Raw genomic sequence first — 19,665 nt, 5'->3', positions numbered from 1 at the left:
GTGGTCCACCGCATCTTTAACTCTGCCAGCCCCACCTGCCTTATGCGGGTTTTCTCCGAGGACGCTCCCTCCATTGACCGTCTCCTGAAGGAGGGTGCCCTCCTCTTCAACCAGCGCTATAAGGTCAACCCCTCCCATTCCCCTCATCAATCCCTTCTCTGCCAGAGGTGTCTGCACTACAATGCGCACCCAACAGCCGAGTGCTGCGAGGCCCCCACCTGCCAGCATTGTAGGCAAGCGCACTTCCTCCGGCAGTGCCCTAACCTTCAATACCCTCCCTCCTGTAATACCTGCAATATCCCCCATCACACCTACTCTGAAAAGTGTAAAGCCCGACCCCCTCCGAGCACTCCGGAACTCATCGTCCCTGTCCGTCCTCTGGTGCCCCCATCTCACTCCTCACTCCAGATGGGATCCACTTCTCATCTCCTCCCCCATCCCCACGCTCCATACTTACACCCTCTCCCGCCTCCCCATCACCTGGTTTGGCCCCAGCGCCTCCCTCACCGACGATCACAGAGGAGGAGGCGTTGGCAGAGCTCAAGGTGTATCCCCCACCAGGCGGTCTGCCGTATTTTCAACTCGGCCGGCCCCACCCGCCTTATGCGGGTTTTCTCTGAGGACGTCCCCTCGATTGACCGTCTCCTGAAGGAGGGTGCCCTCCTCTTCAACCAGTGTTATAAGTTCGACCCCTCCCGTTCCCCTCCTCATTCCTTTCGCTGCCAGAGGTGTCTGCGCTACAAGATGCACCCAACAGCCGAGTGCCGTGAGGCCCCCACCTGCCCGCATTGTAGGCAAGCACACTTCCTCTGGCAGTGCCCTAACCTTCAATCCCCTCCCTCCTGCAATACCTGCAATCTCCTCCATCCCACCTACTCCCAAAAGTGTAAAGTATGACCCCCTCGGACCACTCCTGAACTCCTCTGGACGCCCCCACCCCTCCTGGCAATTCCCTTCATCCCCCCCCCCCAACCGCTGAGGACATCATCAAGTTCCTCACCATTGTCCTGCAAAACGTACACCCTTATCAGCGCCCTCCCACCCTTCAACAGGTCTCCCTCGCCGCCCATTCCGTCTTACACCTAAAAATGTATGCGATCTACTCCCACAACCAGGCCCATTTCACCTTCTCCCGTCTCGACACCCTCGTCTAAATCCCTGTCATGGCGCGACAGCACCGTATCTTGTTCAACAACATGCGTTCCCTTCCCACCAACAAGAACCTCTTCATGCACACCCTTGCAACCCACCGCGTGGATGCCTTCCTCCTCAACGAAACCTTCCTCCAACCCCACCTCACCATCCACACTTCGCCCTACCTTCTCCACCGCTCCGATAATCCCCTCCTGATTGCGCGTGGTGGCGTTGACATTGGTCACCACCGCCAGATCCCGGTTGGGCTCCAACCGCTCCTTCCCAACCCCACCGAACACCTGATTGTTAGTCTCTTCCTCCCCGGCCTTACCGTCACCTGCGCCACCATCTATATCCGCCCTAGCGCCCCTATTCCTTCCTCTCTCACATTGATCGTACCTTCTCCTCCTACATGATCGCCGCCGACCTCAACATCCATAGTCATTCCGCCACCCAGTTATGGTGGTGGCATCGGTTCCTCTCCACCCTCCAAGGCTACCTCGTCCCCATTCCCCAGTACACCTGCCCCAAATCCAACTCCACTCCCGATGTCACCCTCTCCTCCCCCAACCTCCTTGGCCGCATAGCTGTGGATGTCCTGGACCCCATCGGTAGCGACCATCTCCCTGAGCTCCTCACCATTTCAGACGGTCGTCGCCCCCGCCCCGACCCTCATAATGACCCTCCCCCAAAGTACGTCCATGATTATTCCTGTGCCGACTGGAATGCCTAATGGGACACCCTCTCCACCTGGGTCAAAGGCCACCCCTTCACCTACCACCACCCTGACGATGTTACCCATGCCGCCTCCTTTCTCCAGCAGACCTTGTCTGAGGCCGTGGGGGCCCACGTCCCTACTGTCGCCATCCACCCCCACCATCCTACCTTACTCCATGAATCCCGCCGTCTCTACCGTGCCTTCCTCCACACGCGTGACCCGGATACACTACGACGCCACCAGCAACTCCAGCGACACATCCGAAACATGCTCGCAGCTAAGAAATGCAAGGACTGGCGACAGACATGCACCCGTTTAAATGCTACCTTTCCTATCAACTCGTCCAAGTACTGGTCAGCCTTTCGTCGCCTTACCGGAATTAAACCCCCGCCCTACTATCCTCTTCTCCATGATGACCAACCCTTCCCTGACACCCTTAGTAAGGCCAATCACTTTGCCTCCTACCTTTCCGATGTCTTCTCCATCCCTGACAAACCGCAGTTCGATTACTCCCTCTTCCCGGATGTCCCCGATCGAACTGACACCTCTGTCCCTCCCCTCGCACTTGGTTTCCAGTACTTGGAGAACATTGCACACACGGAACTCAATGCCCCTGTCATTACACAGGATCTCATTGCTACACAAAACGCAACACTGCTCCCGGTCATCATCGTGTCACCTACCGCCACCTTCGTGAAGCTCCTGTCTCTTTCCTCTCCACCCTGGCCAGGCTCTACAATGTAGTCCTGTCCACCAGCTACTACCCCGACCTGTGGATAACCTCCCATATCCTGATGTTCCTTAAACCCTGTAAACCGCCGTCCGTCGTCTTCTCCTACCGTCCCATCAGCCTTACCTCAGTCTTCAGCAAGGTCATGGAATCCATCCTCACCCGACACATCCACCAGCATCTCTGTCAGTACCGCCTCCTTCCCAATACCCAGTGTGGCTTTCGACCATCCTGCTCTTCCGATGACCTACTCCTCCACCTCACTCATGTCCTTTCCGAACAGCTAAATTCCCGTCGCTCTGCAATCTTCCTCTCCCTGGACCTCGAACGTGCCTATGACCGCGTATGGCATTCCGGTCTCCTCTTCAAGCTCGAAACCTTCGCCCTTCCCATTAACTACGTGCGTCTGATCGGCTGCTTTCTCTCCCACCGTCCTTCCTACGTCACCATCCACAACACGGATTCCTACACCTTTTTTCCCTCCGCTGGTGTGCCCCAAGACTCCGTCCTCTCCCCCCTTCTGTACTTTTTGCATACGGCGGACATGCCGCCGCCGTCACCCGCCGTCCACCTTCTCCAGTTTGCCGATGACACTGCCTACCTTGCCCTCGCCCCCACCCTGCAGCGTTCCCAACACTTTCTCCAATCCCATCTTGACCGGTTCACCGCTTGCTGCAACCAGTGGTTGCTCAAGGTCAATCCCTCCAAAACCCAGGCGATCATTTTAGGCAAAACCACCCCTTCCTTCCGCCTCCGTGATTTCTATCTCACCATCTATGGCCGTTCTATTTCCCTCACCCCCATCCTTAAGTACCTTGGCGTCACCCTAGACCGTCGCCTCTCTTGGACCCCCATCTCTGGACAATCCAAGCCAAGGTGCGCTCCCGACTCTGTCTCCTCAAGCTCCTTTCCGGCAGTACGTGGGGTCTGGACCCCTCCACCATACTCCACACATATAAATCCCTCATCTGCTCTATCCTCTGTTACGCCTATCCTGCCTGGATATCCGCCCCCTACCTTTTACAAATCCCTTCAGATCCTTGAACTCCATGCTCTCCGCCTCGCCTATCGCATCCGTCTCTCCTCCCCCACGTGGATCCTATACGAACTAATTGCCTTGCCCCACCTCCTCCTTTTCCTCGAACGGATACGGATCCTCTACACCTCCCACAAACTCGATCCACCTCATCCGCTTGTCTCCCCCATCATCTCCCACCCCCGCCTGCTGCCGCACCTGTATTCCCACGTCCCACCCGGTCTCCATCTCTCCACCCTCCTTACCCTCTCCCAAGGTGGCTTCCGCCAGCTCCCCCTCCCTGATGATGTCCTCCTCCATCTACCCCTCCTATCAACTTTGATCCTCCCTCCCTCTTCCTGTTTTTGCTCCTCTGGGCACCCTCCCTCCCTTCTCTCCCCTTCCCGCCCTCCTCCGTTTCTCCCACACCTCCTCCCCCGCGCTTCCCCCTCCCCTGTCACTCTACTCCTCCTCCCATCTCCTCAGCCATTGGCATCTTTGTTCTCCCCTCTCCCCCCCTCACCCTTCTTCCCCTCTTGGCAGGTGCCCGGACTCGCACACGCTACGTGGACATTTGCGCGCCGGAGATCATCGCCATCAGTGTCTTGTGTGTGTCGCCGTGTTTACTGTTCAGTGTTCACCGTCGCACTCCATCGTTCACCTGTGCCATCGACATCTTCAGTGTTTGTGCGTCGTGTCAACAGTTTGCAGTGTCGATTATCGTCGAGTGTGAACGGCTCCGTGTTTTTGTCTTTATGTGTCTGCTGTTTTATTACCCACCGTTATGTAACTTATGTGTATTCTTTCTGTTGTTTCTTTGTCTATTCTATGGCTGAAGAGCAGCGTAACATGCTGCTGACAGCCTGCCTGTTTGTACAGGTTTAAAAATAACAATAAAAAAAAAAAAACCCAAGTTCAGTGCACTCCTGATGTCGACCTCTTGTACTTCGACCGTTGAAGATTATGTCTTCGTCTCTGAATTGGACTCTTACTAGTGTGTGTGTGTGTGTTTGTGTGTGTTTTACCACGAGTCTTCGTGGAAAATTAGAAGTGAACTTTTGTTTGTCTCAGGAGCCTTTTACTGGCATCGTTATTGTTACCTTTCGTTTGTTGTTCAGTCATCAACCTTGTGAACTTACATCAATGAAAGTTGTGTTTGTGAAAACTTGCGGATTGTCAGTCACAACACACACATTATTAAATACATAAACAAATTAAATAGACATATATCAAAAGAATAGCAAGCAAAATTAGGCCAGTAGCCTATCGTCTCTGTGCATTCTTAAAACCACAGTAAATATTTAACCAGTTTCATCATTAATACTATATATCGGATATAAACAAAGACATAGATGAATAAACATATTTATAAGCATGCTGCTACCGTTTTTTCGTGTAACTGTGGAGTACTTATGGCATGACGCGATCGATAGCAAACGGCCACTTTGACCACCATGTGCTATACAAGTAACATGCCTGTAATTCATACCACTTTAGGTTTACACTAATAGCTTTCTAAAGACATATCGATCGACGAAATCTGATGAACCGTTTAAATTTTTGGAATTCGTTGCTGGGTGTTACTTGTATAATTTATCATTAGATACAAAACTTTAAATTAATAACGATTTTGAAAATCCGATTACACCACCAGAATCGTCGTGCAAATAATAGTAATGTATATGTTTCTTTTTGAGGTATCATAATTCAACTGGCTGCTATTAATTTCTGTACAAACTGTGAAATGTGTGCCATGATGGTTTCACAAAGTCTGCCATCTCTGGCAGTCTCGGCACACAAGTCTCTTTGATCGACACAGCGTCACCAAGGAATCCCCAGCCACCTACTCCACCTAGTCATGCGCTGAGGCTACCCCTCTTGTCCGGCTAATGTTCGGCACCACGTGTTTGTTGTCGGGCCCTACTTGCCGAGCGTCCCGTGTGGCCACGCCAACTCCGAACTTTGAATATTTCCAGGGCGCCACATCTCGCCCGTTACCTCACAGTGCGAAGATCGAGAAACTTATAGCAACAAATCAAATCTGGAGAAGTTTCGTTAGGAAGCGAGTGAAGTCCAAGAACAACATGGGCAGTAGCATGAAGCCGAGATGGTGAAGGTTTTACACCCATTGGGAATGTGGCAGGTAGCGTAAAATTAAACTTCCAGAGCAATAGAGCCGAAAGTGAACTCGGGGGGGGGGGGGGGGGGGGTAACAGAGAAGGACACACCCCATACTGGCGGGGAGTCATCAAACAAGGAGGCATAATATCGGCGGCCGGATATGGCAGACAAACGGCATGCATATCCCCTGAGCAGAACAGCACGCTCACATCACAGCAGTAGTTCAGCAGTTTCTGCATAGACTTTCTCAAATGGGCTAGTGTAAAAGGCGCCCCTGGCCAAACCGAACAGGGAGTCAAACCATTAAAATAACTAGTAAACGAAATCCAGCCAGCTTTTTTGCTATCCTGAAGAATACGATGACACCGTGCACGCAACTGTTAATAACGAATACAGGACACAGCGCTTTAAAGATGAAGCACGAGGTACGGAACATTCTGTAGCGATAAGGACAACTTTGCAAGGTATTCTACCTGGTCATCAGAGATGCGAAAATGCTGTTCGTTGAAGATCGCCGGTCGGTCTTAGAAAGTTGCCAGTTGGGTTTACACTTAGACGGGGTAGAAGTCAGAAAATGGACTGCACATGGGAAATGGTCGCTCGAATATGTGTCAGAGACAATGGACCACTCGAGAGGACGAGCAAACTGGGCAGTGGAGAACGATAGGTCCAAATCGGAATAGATGTGCTTGGAATCTTGAAGGAAAAAGGGTGCTCCAATGTTAAGACAAATGAGGTAAAGTTGATTGAGGAGACCAGTCAAGAAGACACCTCTAGGACAGATTCTGCAAGAGCCCCAAGTGAGACAATGTGCATTAAAGTCACTGATCAGCAGAAAGGGGTGAGGGATTTGACCAATAAGGTGGACGAAGGCTGCCATGGTTACACCAAATGACAGAGGGATGTAGATGCTGCGAAGAGAAAAGATGATGCGAGGAAACATAATGCACACTGCAACAGCTTGTGGCTGAGTGTTCTGGCTATGCACATCATCCCAGATGAGCAGTGTGCCTTCCCCACGACACTGAACGCCGTCCTCGGGGGAAAGATCGCAACGGACCAGAGAGAAATGTGAGAGGTCAAAGCGGTCGCGAGGACGTTATTTTGTTTCTTGGAGGTAGAAAACAAGTGGATGTCGCAATTACAAGAGCAGCCGTAGTTGATCCTTTTTGGATCTAATGCTGCGAACGTTCCATTGGAGGAGAGCCATAAGGGCGAAAGGGAAGGAGGGAAGAAATGAATAGTTGTCACCTCGGTGGCTGCCCATCCCAGCCTTCAAAGACTCACTGCTCTATGGCGCAGAGACTGGAGGCTCCAGTTCTCTTGGTCAGCCTGCAGATTGCAGTGCAGAAAAAAGGTAGGCCGTGCACACCAGCCAAATGGTGGTCGGCCAGATGGTATCACACGGCGGCACGGCTGAAGAGAATATCTGAGTCGGGGAAGGAGAAGACCGTTTGTCCTTGACTGATTTCTTAGAGCCTTTGCGGTTGGGATATGAAGATGCAGATGTTTGTTGGCTGGAGGGACGTAAGAAATCTTCGTGAGAATGTTCCTTTTGTCCTTTCCGTACTGCCGGTTGCGCAGCAGCCAATTTCGGCGCCGAAGGCGAAGATTTGGTGGCCTGTTGCACAGCTGGAGGAAGAGGAGACGGGGATGCTACAGTCACGCTGGGCGAATTTACAACTACAGTGCTCAATTTTAGGTGGCAAATCTGCATGGCCATGTCCTTCGTCGAACGAGGTGTAGCAAGAATGGTCCTGTAAGTGCTAGATGGTAAAATGCAGGGCTTTCGACTAGCCAAAAACTTGCGAGCGACCGGTAATGGTACTTTTTCCTTCACCCAGATCTCCTGGATGGCCTGCTCATCGAGATACATGGGACGTTCTCGAGATGAGGCTCCATGGTCGCCATTGCAATTAATACAGTGGGGTGAAGGGTGCAGGCAGTCGCTCTCGTGAGCATCCCTACCACAAGTAACACTTTTGACCATGTTTTGACAGGACATGTGAGTGTGGTTGTAATTTGTACGCCGGCCGCTGTGGCCGAGCGGTTGTAGGCGCTTCAGCCTGTCATGGATGTGTGTGTTGTCCTTAGGTTAGTTAGGTTTAAGTAGTTCTAAGTTCTAGGGGACTGATGACCTTAGATGTTTAGTCCCATAGTGCTCAGAGCCATTTGAACCATTCTGATTTGTAATGTATACGCTGGTAGAAACTTATCGTGTTTGAAATGTATGGTTCGACTGTGATGACTTCATAGCCTGCTTTGATCTTTGATGGAAGTACTAGTCTACCAAACGTGAGAAAAGGAATGTGAGTAGACATTAAGATTGAATCAACCTATTTCACTACCTGATAGACTACAGTGACACCCTGATCAGAGAGATATGTTTGGATTTTTCCCTCGGTCTCACCATCAAGCAACCAAGTGTAAATAATACTAAGTGAAGAATTCAGCGTCGATGCTCCCCAACACAAAGAGGATAGCCGTGGAGGAGCAGAGCTGTAAGAAATTGTAGGACTTGAAAATCACAGTTGGTCTTCAGAAGCAAAGTTCCATTACGTAAACAAGAGCAGGATTTCACAGGGCCTGCAACTGCATCTACCCCTTTCTTAATACTAAACGGATTAACCATAGCAAAGAAATAACCTTCACAAGAAACCGATGTACAGCTGAGAAATTATTTTAATCTTTAGCATCGTTCCGTTTAGGTTTTGTAGACATAGACTGAGATGCTGATTGGCTCATTACGAAAAAATTCCCCATGACTGCCACTGTCTCGATGGCGTGCTCCTTCCAACGGCGGGTCCCCTTGGAGGGGGGCTCACCCATCTTTGGTAATTGTTCACACCTCCCGAACTCCTGATAGCGAGACCAATTGGCAATTGGGAAGGTAACAGCTCAGGCAATCACCTCGCCACCCTCCCCTCCTGGGCCTGGCCTATATCAGGGGAGGAAAGCGCAAACTTTTATCTGTCGACCCAGGGCCGGAAATTACGCGCTACCCACTCACCTGCTACGCATCGAACACATGGGCTGGTCTTCATGAGTGCACAAGGAGGAAGAAGAAACGTAGAGGAACCTCACACCGAAGCTGAAGAAAGGTAGGATATGGGAAACGATGATAGAAAGAATAAAAGAAACAGATAAGGGGCTGTTCTGATGTCAGGCTATTAAAACCTGTAAATTGCTAGGATCCTTCCTGTAATAATATTATAAACCGTTGGAACCACTTACGTAGGCACATCGTAGCACTGTAATTACTTTCACTTTTTTCAGTGGTGAGAGTTCATAAAATTAAGTAAAGATGGTGGTTGGCGATTGGCCAACACTGGAAGAGGCATAAATTTTCCTTTGACTATGTAACTTCATGGCCCAAAGTCGTGGTGGCATGTATTTCTGTGAATGTTAAATCGCTTGACTAGGGTATGAATTTAGATGGCATTCGTCGACTATCGACTACTTCTTACGTATGAGGAACTCCAAATTAACTCTGGCGCACCTAAATAAAATAAAGAAGTTCCATCTTATTTGTAGAAACAAAGTTAGAATGAATTTAATACCTGAAACTGCTAACGGGCGTTGATACATATCAACAGGGGCAGGTGTAAATGAGCGCCGCTACCGGGACTCGAACCTGGGATCTCCTACTTACATGGCAGACGCTCTGTCCAACTGAGCCCCCGCGGACACAGAGGATAGTGCGACTGCAGGGAATATCTCCCGCACGCCTCCCGCGAGACCCACATTCTCACCTTGTATGTCCACACACTACATTCGTAGTGTCCCACCCCAACACACTCATTACTCGTGGGAGACATTCTTGCCAAGACACGAAAGAGTTTGGGCAATATGTGTGCATCCCCAGAGAAGAAGAAGGTCATGGCCAGTATTAGCAGAACAACACTCCTGGAAATTGAAATAAGAACACCGTGAATTCATTGTCCCCGGAAGGGGAAACTTTATTGACACATTCCTGGGGTCAGATACATCACATGATCACACTGACAGAACCACAGGCACATAGACACAGGCAACAGAGCATGCACAATGTCGGCACTAGTACAGTGTATATCCACCTTTCGCAGCAATGCAGGCTGCTATTCTCCCATGGAGACGATCGTAGAGATGCTGGATGTAGTCCTGTGGAACGGCTTGCCATGCCATTTCCACCTGGCGCCTCAGTTGGACCAGCGTTCGTGCTGTACGTGTAAACCGCGTGAGACGACGCTTCATCCAGTCCCAAACATGCTCAATGGGGGACAGATCCGGAGATCTTGCTGGCCAGGGTAGTTGACTTACACCTTCTAGAGCACGTTGGGTGGCACGGGATACATGCGGACGTGCATTGTCCTGTTGGAACAGCAAGTTCCCTTGCCGGTCTAGGAATGGTAGAACGATGGGTTCGATGACGGTTTGGATGTACCGTGCACTATTCAGTGTCCCCTCGACGATCACCAGTGGTGTACGGCCAGTGTAGGAGATCGCTCCCCACACCATGATGCCGGGTGTTGGCCCTGTGTGCCTCGGTCGTATGCAGTCCTGATTGTGGCGCTCACCTGCACGGCGCCAAACACGCATACGACCATCATTGGCACCAAGGCAGAAGCGACTCTCATCGCTGAAGACGACACGTCTCCATTCGTCCCTCCATTCACGCCTGTCGCGACACCACTGGAGGCGGGCTGCACGATGTTGGGGCGTGAGCGGAAGACGGCCTAACGGTGTGCGGGACCGTAGCCCAGCTTCATGGAGACGGTTGCGAATGGTCCTCGCCGATACCCCAGGAGCAACAGTGTCCCTAATTTGCTGGGAAGTGGCGGTGCGGTCCCCTACGGCACTGCGTAGGATCCTACGGTCTTGGCGTGCATCCGTGCGTCGCTGCGGTCCGGTCCCAGGTCGACGGGCACGTGCACCTTCCGCCGACCACTGGCGACAACATCGATGTACTGTGGAGACCTCACGTCCCACGTGTTGAGCAATTCGGCGGTACGTCCACCCGGCCTCCCGCATGCCCACTATACGCCCTCGCTCAAAGTCCGTCAACTGCACATACGGTTCACGTCCACGCTGTCGCGGCATGCTACCAGTGTTAAAGACTGCGATGGAGCTCCGTATGCCACGGCAAACTGGCTGACACTGACGGCGGCGGTGCACAAATGCTGCGCAGCTAGCGCCATTCGACGGCCAACACCGCGGTTCTTGGTGTGTCCGCTGTGCCGTGCGTGTGATCATTGCTTGTACAGCCCTCTCGCAGTGCCCGGAGCAAGTATGGCGGGTCTGACATACCGGTGTCAATGTGTTCTTTTTTCCATTTCCAGGAGTGTATATACTTATACGGATATGGTGTCTGTTCTTTCGGACATGTCCGTAAGACCGTAAGAACAGACATCATTGATGAGCTGCAGCCGTCTAGAACAAATTCCCGTCACTTTTCGACGGCAGGTACTCGTTGCAACATACCTTTGCAAATAATAGGCTTAAGCAAGCCACGTTTCTGTCGTAGCCAGTCCTTGTAGTAATTCACAACGACAGCGGCCTGCAACTTCTTGACGGCGGCTTGCTATCTCGGCGTATCCTTCTTACGACATGAAGTAAGCGTTTTCAAGTCGTCTGTCATCGCTTGCTGATAACGGTGAAGCTCCGTACAACACTCGGCGCCAAATTACGCAAGCCTATTTCTTGGCGGTAGCCAATGCAATAACCAGAAGCAGCGAGCAACAACGTTAGGACTCTACACACAACGACGTGATTAGTAACAACAGACTGCAGAGCTTACCAAAAGGCTACATCCGAGTTGTTGAGACCCTCAACCCTGTCCAACACCAACTCTGCCTCTTTGCATTAGTGCCCTTGTCCAATGCTGTGCTCGTACGTACGGGTGGTCAGGAACTGAGAGCCAGCCCAAGCGTGTATCACACCTCACGGCCACCGCGTACGCTGCTAGCGCCAAAGTACCATAACGTGCACACATAAGATGTCAAACACTCCTCGGAATACAGAAGAAGTACACAAAGTGGCACCATGGTGCGAATTCCAAATTGCAACCGACACAACCTTAAACTTGTGAAATGGATGAAAACATAAAGGATTTATCCGCCCAAATACTAGAGACACAAAACAAATCTTAGGAAAAGGTCAGGAAAAGCTGGATAAGACGATTTAATGGATCTGGAGATGGTCAGGGAGCTTTAAAGGGATATATAGCGGTATCGAATGAGAAGTATAAAGGAGATAGGAAATCTTAACGGGAGAAGAGTCACTACGTGGACTGTCAAAACTTCCTGGTGAGTTAGAAAAGATTAGAGTCCCAATAAATGTTGACGATTTTGTTGCTACAGGATTCGGTGATCAGATTAGTGCTAATAATGACCAAATTAGATAAAATTTTCAGTTTATTATTAAAATTGCAGATTGTAAATAAGATAAAACGTAGAAAAGTGTTGGGGGAAAGACGAACCAGAGTAAACGGTTGAAACAGAGAGAAGAAGTGCGGTGTCTAGGAGTCCTGCGTGCTCGGATCGCTAAACAGACATTCAAACAAATAGTATTAACGAGTTTTATTGCAAAATGAAAGCCGCGTGGGATTAGCCGAGCGGTCTGAGGCGCTGCAGTCATGGTCTGTGCGACTGGTCCCGGTGGAGGTTCGAGTCCTCCCTCGGGCATGGGTGTGTGTGTTTGTCCTTAGGATAATTTAGGTTAAGTAGTGTGTAAGCTTAGGGACTGATGACCTTAGCAGTTAAGTCCCATAAGATTTCACACACATTTGAACATTTTTTTGCAAAATGAAATGTTACAATACTTAAGAGATTACACAGAAGTGTCGCACGCAAAGTGCGACATACAAAATGATAAATCTTCTTTAAGATAAACAATTCGAAGTGTGTGATACATAGAGATTCCAAGCGAAGTAACTGGAGTTGCCGCTACTCTTGACGCTGCTATTGAACTGATCCGTCACCAGTCGGTCGCGGCGCTTATGCCCTCTTCACATAGAGACCGCTGCTGTTGCGTTGTCGTCCTAGAGAGGAGTCGATCAGCGTGCTATTGACTGACTTCTTCTCACAGCCATCTCTTCTCTGTCGTTCCCTACTAGCGTGCCGGCGCTTGACTTTACGCAGTAACAAGAAGTAGGTTAGAAAGTGTGCCTGGAGAGTGTTACGGTGTTCAGTTAGTGTCATGTAGTAAAAATGAAAGAACTGGATATTTCACCATACTTTCAAAGTAATTTTATGCGTCAGCACTGGTAAGTTCAGACTGGAAATCTAATTACAGGAGTCAAATTTGACTACGAAGTTTTTCGTGACAGTATCCTTGCACCAAAAGTTCTAGGTTGTCTTTATGTGTCGATTCAGAGTGGTGGTGTGTCTGAAATGTTTACCTCGGCCATCCATGAGAAAACAGCGTTGTATCAACCTTGGCATTGCGGTTCTGACCTCCACCGTAGAGGCATTAATAGAAGTGGTGAGAGGAGCAGCAGAGGGGAGGGGATAGGGTGACGAACTTTCTGTCGTGTGAGTCACCCTCGGTGGCCGTCTGGCAGAACTGTGGTGAAATTTAGTGCCATGTAAAATCAATATCCCACTTCACACCCTCACAGTCTGAGCTCCGTGATGACACGTTGCTGTCTGAAGCGTCTTCGGGTCCGAGGATTACGTTGCAGTGCGCCACGCTTTTGCACCCCAGCAGTGGGTGTTATAGGCCTTTTGCTGTTCCTTATCTATATAAATGATTTGGGAGACAATGCCCGCATCTCGTGGTCGTGCGGTAGCGTTCTCGCTTCCCACGCCCGGGTTCCCGGGTTCGATTCCCAGCGGGGTCAGGGATTTTCTCTGCCTCGTGATGGCTGGGTGTTGTGTGCTGTCCTTAGGTTAGTTAGGTTTAAGTAGTTCTAAGTTCTAGGGGACTCATGACCAAAGATGTTAAGTCCCATAGTTCTCAGAGCCATTTTTTTGGGAGACAATCTGAGCAGCCGTCTTCGGTTGTTTGCAGATGTCGCTGTCGTTTATCGACTCATAAAGTCATCAGAAAATCAAGACAAATTGCAAAACCGGCCGGCGTGGCCGTCCGGTTCTAGGCGCTTCAGTCTGGCACCGCGTGACCGCTACGGTCGCAGGTTCGAATCCTGCCTCGGACATGGATGTGTGTGATGTCCTTAGGTTAGTTACGTTTAATTAGTTCTAAGTTCTAGGCGACTGATGACCTCAGAAGTTAAGTCGCATAGTGCTCAGAGCCATTTGAACCATTTTCTTTGCAAAACGATTTATAAAAAATATCTGAATGGTGCGAAAAGTGGCAGTTGACCCTAAATAACGAAAAGCGTGCGGTCATCCACATGAGTGCGAAAAAGAACTCGTTAAACTTCGGTTACACGATAAATCAGTCTAATCTAAAAACCGTAAATTCAACTAAATACCTTGTTATTACAATTACGAACAACTTAAAATGGAAAGAACTCACAGAAAATGTTGTGGGGAAGGCTAAACAAAGGCTGCGTTTTATTGGCAGACCTACTAAGGAGACTGCCCACACTACGCTTGTCCGTCCTCTTTTAGAATGCTGCTGCGCGGTGTCGAATCCTTACCAGGTAGGACTGATGGAGTACATCGAAAAAGTTCAAAGAAAGGCAGCACGTTTTGTATTATCGCGAAATATGGGAGACAGTGTCACAGAAATGATACAGGATTTGGGCTGGATATCATTAAAAGAAAGGCGTTTTCCGTTGCAACGGAACCTTCTCACGAAATTCCAAGCACCAACTCTTTCCTCCGAATGCGAAAATATTTTATTGACTCCGACCTACATAGGGCGCAACGATCACGACGATAAAATAAGGGAAATAACAGCTCGTACGGAAAGATATAGGTGTTCATTCTTTCCGCGCGCTATACGAGATTGGAATAATAAATTTTGAAAGTGGTTCGATGAACCCTCTGCCAGGCACTTAAAAGTGATTTGCAGAGTACCCATGTAGATGTACGTGTAGATTCGATGTAGGGTGATCGTAGGCATCTTTTACCCAAATTTCTAACTTCTACGTTGTAACTGAAAAAAATCACCGGCTTTCATAAACGTGACCTTTTAATTGTTTTGAGCAGTTTAGTAATCTCGCAACTCCAACGTTCAACACCACATTATGCTGTTCATGTACGTAAATGGAGTAAAACAATTAAAGAAGAGAAAGCGATGTGGAGAAGAAAGAAAGGTAGAGGGAATGACTGGACGAGATTGACAAAAACAATTTATCATCAAACTGCAAAACAAATGTAAAAATAGTGAAAAGATGTTACCAGTAATGGTGAAAACTAAGGAAATCAGACAGTGCTAGGCATAAGTGGTCGTTGTTCATTGTTGGTCTGTACTTGACGAAGGACAAGCCACCAATACAATCCGTGGTTCCATACCAGGAGCACTGCAACATGCCAGAGCTTCGGTGATGGAATCGTGAAAAGTGGCCCCATTCATACTGGCATAACTGACACTGACGTTCTTGTTTTGGCATATATGACGTCATCAATTAGATTCCACTGACGTCCTCCGATTTTCCTGGCACAGCAGACCCTGTTGATGTGACGTCTTGTTTTCAACCGCTGAGCTGGACTCCGCACCAAGCTGGAACTGCTGGTATTGATCATGAACTGAGGATTCGAGACTGCCGGCCTCTGTGGCCGAGCGGTTCTAGGCGCTTCAGTCCGGAACCGCGCTGCTCCTGTGGTCGCAGGTTCGAATACTGCCTCGGGCATGGATGTCCTTAGGTTAGTTAGGTTTAAGCAGTTCTACGTCCAGGGGACTGATAACCTCAGATGTTAAGTCCCATAGTGCTCAGAGCCATTTGAACCATTTGAGCAATTTGATTCGAGACTCCTAGTACTTCCTGGGAACGTCTTGTGCTCTGTGCCGTCGTTTCTTTGCACTGTCTGCTCTGACGCTGGGTCTGCAATGATGCAGCGAAAATTGTCATTACCGAGCTTCACGCTCTCTTCATCTATGAATATTGAGATTCTTTTATAGCTCAGGAGAATGCGAGGTGTGTTCAAAAAGTATCGGTGACTTCGTAAATTCACATATTGTTTTAGTCCTATTCACGCGATAATTCCTTTTTTATTGGTGAACATATCTGAAACGTATTTGTACATTGGTAGCCATACCGGACGTTTAGTCATTAGCTGTCACTTGCTTGCTTACGAGTGGCGATTATTGTTTTGTTTTAAAAATGGGTCGTAGAATATGCCTCAGCATCCACATTCGTCATATATGGCCCAGATTTACTTTTTTGTTTCCAAAAGTAAAGAGAACGTTACAAGTCCCTCACTTTACAGAGATAGATGAGATTAAAACCGCATTGCTGAAAGAACTAAGTTCTATCGGAAAGATCGAGTTCCAAAAGTGTTTCTGCGGTTGGAAGAAGCTCTGGCATAAGTGCACAATATTTAATGGAGACTACTTTGAAGGAGGCAACGGCCATGCCGCAGTGGATACACCGGTTCGCGTCAGATCACGGAAGTTAAGCGCTGTCGGGCGTGGCCGGCACTTAAATGGATGACTATCCGGACCGCCATGCTGTGTTACCATTTTTCGGGACGCACTCAGCCTCGTGATGCCAATTGAGGGGCTACACGACCGAATAGTAGCGGCTCCGGTCAGTGAAAACCATCATAACGACCGGGAGAGCGGTGACCACACGCCCCTCCTATCCACATCCTCAGCTGTGGATGACACGGCGGTCGGATGGTTCCGATGGATAACTTGTGGCCTGAAGACGGAGTGCTTTACTTTGAAGGACATAACATTAACGTAAATGAATAAATAAAATTACTACCAAAAAATGAAAATTCGCGATACTTTTTGGACACACCTTGTATGTGTCCAATAGTCCGTTCAGAAACGCACATGCTTCTGCTTCAAGTATAATGTCATACAAAATACCACCTTTTTAACTGCCCCTCCATCAACCGAGAACCTTTGATCAAGGCACTTTATCGCTACATGTTCAGGTATTCCCATTTATCCACCAATGATTTTATAGTTGCATTTATTTTGTATCGATGGGAATAATTTAGGTAAGGTCGGTGTGCCCTCAGCATGTGTATCAGCACCTACGAAGGAGTTAAGTGACTCATTCTCACATGTTCCCTAACATCTGGTAGAACACTATACAGTTCGTCCATAAGGTCATGGTGGAGTAATGAACGCTTGTTGTGGCTAACAGAACCGAAACGATAGGTTGAAAGTTGCGCCACGACGGACAACATCGCATAGAGTTTCTGTAGTGCGATGTTCAATGGCGTGAGCGCGCAGATGATGGACGCAACACAACCAATCGTGTAGTAGCAACGGATCACGTCTCATCAGTCTAGCTGTAGCAGTACAGAGGCAAGTTTATTCTGTGGCTTGCTAAACTCCAATCCGTGATCAGCGTGTACAACGCAAACGTCGTTGCGTATACAACGAAGAGCCAGCATGAAGAAATATCATTCGGTGGGATAAGGAGTTAAAGGATACTGGCAGTTGACAAACCCTATTCTGGTAGGTCTTCAGTAAGTGAGGTGTCTGTAGAAACTATACGGGATAGCTAGCTAATCCAAAAAATCGCTGCGTGCATGTGCTCGAAAATTACGCATGAAGATAGATACAGTTAATAAAGTTTTAAAGGAACGTCTCCATTTTTTTGGGTTAAAAATTGCCGTTGTTACACGCTGTCACACTGATTGGTAGATCCAAACGATTCTAGTCGTTACAGATATACTTAATGAGATCGACTATGGTGAACGATTTATGAAGAAGATTGTGTTTAGCGATGAGACCACATTCCGTGTCTGGACTCAGGTTCATCGCTGAAACGTCAGAACATACAAACAAACGCCGTTCGAACAGACCTTGAAGGCCCAACGGCACCGACCAGCCGCCGTGTCGTCCTCAGCCCCGAGGCGTCACCGGATGAGGATACTGAGGGGCGAGAGGTCAGCACACTGCTGCCCAGGCCGATGTCAGTATTCGTGACCGGCACCGCTACTTCTCTCCTCAGTTGGCCTCATAAGGCCTGTATGGACTCCGTTTGTCAGCAGCACTCGGCAAAGCTGGACTGTGACCCATGCAAGCGCTAGACCAGAATATGGACTTCTGAAAATTCTCGTGCCTATATTCAGTACGAACGTATAACCCCTAAGGTGATAAAGTTATATACCCATTTTGAGTTCATGCTTGGGTGGGTCAATTGGTAGAGCGGTTGCTCACGTAAGTCAAAGGTCCCGACTTTGTGTTTCGGTTCATCACACAGCTTTAATCTGCCAAGAGTCAGCCCCCTTAGCTGAGTAGTCAGAGCGCCTGACTGCCATGCAGCGGGCCTGGGTTCGGTTTCCGACCTGAACGGACATTTTCTGTTGTCGCAGATTGGGTGTTTTGTCGTTCTCATCATCATTGCACCATCATTGACACGCAAGTCACCTAACATGGCGTCAACCGAAACGACTTGCAAGTCGGTGCCCTGACTTCCACAGGTGTGGGCACAAGGCCATCTGTGCCATCTGCCAAGAAGTTTCAACTACCCTCACATTTTATTGTTGCATGCAGTGCCACACTTTCCAGAACGTGTCGTCTTTCAACAGTACGGCGCTCCTTCACACTACGAAAACAATATTCGCAAGTTTCAGCATACAAAATTTCCTCGGCGGTGGATAGGAAGGATTGGTTTTAATTCACGGTCACCACGGTCGACGAACCTAAAGCTGTTAAACATTTACTTTTAGGGTTAGGTGAAGCAACCTGCGTACAGTGAACGTATCAACGAGATTAATCATTTAAAACAGAGAATCACATACGCTATTCACTGTGGTACATGAAATGTCTTTACACGTGTGTGGGAAGATCTGGAATGTGGTTTGACGTGGAAAGGGCAACAAATGGAAGCCACATCTGCGCGGAATAGGTATGCATACTTGGAGATCTTCTTTTTCACTTTGTCATCACTTCTCTGTGATAGCGTTGGCGATTATCGATGAAGCCACTGGTTTTCGGTATTGTCGTTTTACAATGCCAGTTTAACCTGACTATTACAATCGCTCAAAATAACCGGTTTCTGGTGGTGTTAGTATTTTTTTTTGTTAGTTTTTTAAATGATGTGGAAATCGAACAAAGACTGAAAAATTTTGAGTAAGTTTCAACTAACATAGAATGATAATATTAAATTAATAGACAAATAAAAGAACATTAGTCCAGCCACCATTGGCCGCTTTTCATGAGTGGCTGAATACTACAAAAAATCAGAAGTGTTCTTCTATTGCTTCCAATTTTCTGAAACTCTTCCCAAATATAATGTTGTAATTTGGGTAATTGCGAATCGTCAGTGCTATAGGATGAAAAGTGAGGTTGAAGAAGTCTTTTTTGTGTTAATTTGTGCCGTTTCAATGGCTACAAACAGACAGAGGCGTATTACGTACACACAGGCAACAGATCAACTACCTTCCATTTTTATCGTAAACTCTGACTGAATTGTTAAGTTTTAAGTTCGCGCCTCATACGACGTCGCAAGTTTCTTGTGGCTCTTCCCATTTTTAATATTTTATAGCAAATGGAGAATTGTACTTTATTAATACCTCACTTCGTAAAATATTGCAGACTACGGAGGGTGCCATTCTGTAATACAGGTGATATCCGACGACGACAACGGGGAACTACCGTACAGATAAAATGGGGGCAAGTCTTGCATACCGCATGTACCCGCGTACCATCTAATACGCCGTGCAACACAGTAAAAGGTACGCTATTGTCTCAGCAACGCTGCCCTAATTCTTACGCCATGAGTTTGTTGCTCATTTCTGTCGACATTGTTATCAAAATATCACTGATCGCTTTTCCTCTTTTCGATTATAACGCAATATTTCAAAGCTATGGGAATTTTAAGAATAAAATTCACTAGCTTTATAAAAGAGGTTCATTTAGAAACCAAATTTT

The sequence above is a fragment of the Schistocerca nitens genome, chromosome 5, assembly GCF_023898315.1.
Source record: "Schistocerca nitens isolate TAMUIC-IGC-003100 chromosome 5, iqSchNite1.1, whole genome shotgun sequence".
NCBI lineage: Eukaryota > Metazoa > Arthropoda > Insecta > Orthoptera > Acrididae > Schistocerca > Schistocerca nitens.
This window is presented reverse-complemented; position numbering follows the sequence as displayed.